General features: G+C 35.8%; 1 pseudogene; it reads right to left on the bottom strand.

Moving 5' to 3' along the window:
- Window positions 1-296: 296 nt before the first annotated feature.
- LOC143595635 (uncharacterized) lies at window positions 297-1,852 on the bottom strand (annotated as a pseudogene).
- Window positions 1,853-3,861: the final 2,009 nt, after the last annotated feature.

Genomic DNA, 3,861 nt, shown 5'->3' with positions numbered 1-3,861 from the left:
AATGCCAACCCTTACAAATTGTTACAATTTTATAATTTTATTAATTAGTTCTTTTTATCAACCTATATAATACACGTATTTTCAACACAACTTAATTAGAATAAAACAAGATACATCACAAGTTGCTAAATTACAATATACTTGGTTCATTTTTCTATACACAACATTACAATAAAACACACCAAAGCCCATGACCTTTAGACATCAATTATTGATGATCAATCTACAATTTATTAATCATTTATAACGATTTTATTTCATGAATACATTCATCATTCAATAAACATCTTCAACCCTCATTTCTTGCAAACAATCCCATTCCCATGGAACATCCCTTTAGCAGTACAATCCAGCATAACCATCTGCTTATCTTTCCCTGCCACATTACTCGAATCAAAGATGCAGTTTTTGCAATCCGCCGACAACAAAGAGCTCGTTTTATACTTATCTTCACCTCCCACAATCGCCATTGCCACTCCAGGTTTCGCTGGATTCTTAAAATCCGGTTGGTACGTTCGTCCTAGCAGCCCTTCAACACCGTCAGATAATCCGAAAAACCTGAACTGAACTTCCTAGTGAACAAAACAATTATCGTTAGGAACCTTATAACCATGTATTCTATCATCTTCAGCCGTCACCGGGACCGCATTAGCCAAAATCTCCACCACTCCAGGAATGGTCACCATCACACTGTTCATGTTTGAAGTCCTCTCAACCTTTATTTCTTCTTCTGGTGATTGCCACGTGGAAAGACCGCCAACAGGTAAGGATATGTCTTGTCCGTCGTATGAGAATTTAACGTGGTCGATTTCGTTGTCCCATGTGGCGGATTTGGTTGCTTCTAAAGAGAATGTGTGGGAGTTGAAGAGGAGACCAAGGGCTTGGATCCATGTGAAGCTCGGAACCGGCCTGTGGGGCGATGGCCGATGAATCGGCCGTTGATTTGGAGGTTGGCGTCGGAAATCAAGGAGAAATGTTGGTTAACCTTGCCGTGAAAGTAGAAGACAATGCCGTCTCCCCCTATGAAGCGTGGATCCTGGGCTGTTGCAGTTCGGTTTATGGTCTGCAATAAGCAAATGTATCAATAAAGTTTTTAAAAGATTGGATTTTACAATTCAAAACGGGGGCAGCGGCGTGGCTTGTTGCCCGCCTTCTGTTTCGACGTAATCACTACTTTTCAGTTTATAAAAATTTCAAGTTAACATTTTGAACTTATTTTCAAACTCATTTTTATGTGGTATTGTAGCTACTTTGACGTGTCAATGCTAACGCAAAACAAGTTGGCCCAAGCTTTTTATAAGCCAAACTCTCATGTTCGATATTTCAGCTAATTAAGATCACGAGCGGAGCCGAACAGAGCTAACAAGTTTAACTTTGACCCAAGCCTAACTTGGCTCGACTCAGCTTATTTACTTCCCTAACCCAAACCAATAAATATGGGATATACAAACAACTCTTTGATTCATTATTGTGTTAATTCTTTTGTAACTATGAGAATCTTTTAATCTTACTGGACCTGTCAATACCCTTTAAACAATGATACTAGTAAAACTCAACTCACATAAAAAATTATATAAATAGGGAAATTATAATGAGATGAAAAAGATATTGTTACGTACGTCTGCATTCAGCTTTGCATTTTGGAGAATAACAATCTATACGACACACTTTAGCCTTGGGGTCGTTGGACTCGCTAGAGGGACATTCCGGGGGGGCAATAGAGGGTTTGGCCTTGGCAACGAGACCAAGGGCCACAATAAGAGCTTGAATAAGCTTTGACTTGGGTCAGTGCAACAGAAATAATAGCGATTGTTGATAAAACTACTAGAAACAATGCTTTGTCACTCGCCATTTTCTTGGTGTTTTAGGGTTAGTTTGTTATAAAAGTGGGTGTTGTAGTGAGCCATTTATAGCATAGTTTTTGTGCATAACTTGTGATGTAAGAAATGAGGTTCATTCACTTCTTTATCATGTCAACGTTTTAGCTTGCTAAAGTTTGTAGCTTTTACCTCAAGATATGGGAAAAATAGGTTCTCAATGTTAATTAAATGTATATTTTAAATTTAGGAGGATTTATCTAAATCTTATCCTAGAAACTTAGAAAGCTGTAAAGGAGTTAAAACGTTATCAAATCATGTTTGGGAAAAAAGAGATGAATTCTTTTGAATTTCCGGTCGACGAATTTTTATTATTTATTTCTTTTTGTTAAAAGAATTTCTCTTGAATTCGACTACTAAATTAGTATATACTGCAAATCATAAGAACTTTCCATTGCTCCCAAGTTATGATGAAAAAGTTTGCCTTTTAAATTTAGCTAGCAAGAGAAAACCAATGTGTTATGACGGATACCAAATGAAAGATAAAACCCAAAAAATATAGCATGTTCAGTTAATTTGTTAGATTAACAAGTGAGGTAATAAAAAATGAATAAAAAACAACTACAATAAAAGTAATATAATATTTCATGTTAATCTGTTAGGTTAATACGCGAGTTAAAGAAATACAAAATAAAAAATAAATTAAATTAAAACAGAAAAAAAAAGAAAAGAAAAGGCAAAAGGACTATGAAAAAAGATGAGAAACCCCAATGTACAAAACGGAAACTCAAATTACAACTACCAGATCACACATAAACTTGTAAATGCATATTGATGTAGGTTGTCGCGATTTACTCAAACAATTGATTTTATTAACTTAAATACCTATAATCAGTATGGGTAAGTAAGGTTGTCTCACAGAAAATCAATGGAAATTGCAAGTTTGACTCATTACTTAAACTAATTATCTAGACGGACAAACGATGTCAAGCAGTTTAGAAAGATGTTTTGAGAACACAACATTACTTTTAACTTTTGTAAGTAATTATGAAAAGGGTGATTCATGATATTCAACTAATCACAGATTCAATTAACTTGATTGCGCAATAATTACTAGACCTATTAGTTTGATTGTGATGACAAACGATACCCTAACTGAATTGCTGACACAATTGAACTTAGTCTACCTAATTACCAGTCTATGTTATGAAAACCAATTAGATTGCAATGACCGATGATTATTAGTTCAATGACACAAGAGCTTAACCCTAAATGTTGGTGAACAAAACCAAACAAGTGATGCAAGATTTGACAATCAATGATATAAACTGTTTAAACAATCAATTGATAAACCAAACAAGATCAAATAGCAAAACTTAATCAAGTTCTTAATCATTAAGCAAAGCGAATCTGATCAAAATTTAATTTACACAAAACCCTAGCCTAGAATGAACACAAGCGTTTTAGCCTAACATCGACATAACAATCAACTCGCTTATTTGATGAACGGATGAACTCATGCGATGATTTGATGAACCAGAAGCTTGAGGATGATGCAAGGTCATCCTAGGGTATGTCTCTGGCTGCTGGAACAAGTGATAACCCGAAAAGAGGCTTAAAAACGTTTATATAATAGTTAGGGTTCTTTTTTCCCGTTTTTATGCCGGTTCGCGTAACGCGAAGGGTTTTTGACCCTCAGTTCGCGCGACGCGAACTAAACTAACCCCATATTCAGATTCCTCTCGTCGAGAAACCCAAAATTCATATATTATGGGTTCCGTAACTCATTTTCTAGGCCGAGATATGCCCGTTTTACTAAAAGATACTTTCCTGGTAGCCCGTCTTGTTCAGTTTTCGCTTCGGCTTCAGTTTCTCATCCAAACCTTTCCCGAATCCTTCTTAACCATCTATATATGTTTCCCTATGCTTCCATATTCTCAGGGTTTGCTTAATCTCTATCTGGAAGGCTCTGAATTAGCTCGTTTAAGCTCCAAACACCTGTGATCATAAAAGAACTCAAAGTAATTGTATTCGTTATATATAA

Source organism: Bidens hawaiensis, unplaced genomic scaffold (assembly GCF_021521415.1).
Source record: "Bidens hawaiensis isolate Kalapana, Puna unplaced genomic scaffold, B.hawaiensis_p1.1 tig00045392_1, whole genome shotgun sequence".
Taxonomy (NCBI): Eukaryota; Viridiplantae; Streptophyta; class Magnoliopsida; order Asterales; family Asteraceae; genus Bidens; species Bidens hawaiensis.
The sequence above is the reverse complement of the archived record's forward strand: the minus strand, read 5'-3'. Positions and strand labels throughout refer to the sequence as shown.